The following is a 397-nucleotide window of genomic DNA, read 5'->3' on the forward strand; positions in this document are numbered from 1 at the left end:
TCCTCCCTCTCTGGGTCCAGGGCACCCGGCCCAGTGTGTACGGGAGGGGGTGGGGGGAAGGGGAGCAGGGAGGCTCGAACTTGAGCAAACAAAGACGTCCCCAGACGCCTCCATCCCTGCGGTGTCATCGCAGGGCTCTAAACCACCCCCCCACCCCACCCCCAAAAAAATCACGGGAAGGAGCTAGAGGGGGCTGGACAGAAGCGGGATCCCGGAGCAGGGGAGGAGGTGCAGGGCCACAGTCCCTTGTCCTGCAAGGTCGCCAGCTGGGGGAGGGGCCGCCCCCTCCCAGTGGAGGGCGGGGGCGCATCACCGGGCGGGCGGGAGTTAAGCCCGGTGGCCTCGATGCTCCACGTAGGAGCTGGCTCCGGCTGTCAGCTGCGGTCAGGGCTACCGT

At 68.3% G+C, this 397-nt stretch overlaps 1 protein-coding gene across 1 annotated transcript in view; it reads right to left on the reverse strand.

The window, feature by feature from the left end:
- The window catches only part of ACSF2 (acyl-CoA synthetase family member 2), a 14,419-nt gene that overhangs the window by 5,763 nt on the left and 8,259 nt on the right, over positions 1–397 (reverse strand). The gene's annotated exons all lie outside the window — the stretch shown is intronic.

The sequence above is a fragment of the Myotis davidii genome, unplaced genomic scaffold (assembly GCF_000327345.1).
Source record: "Myotis davidii unplaced genomic scaffold, ASM32734v1 scaffold327, whole genome shotgun sequence".
NCBI lineage: Eukaryota > Metazoa > Chordata > Mammalia > Chiroptera > Vespertilionidae > Myotis > Myotis davidii.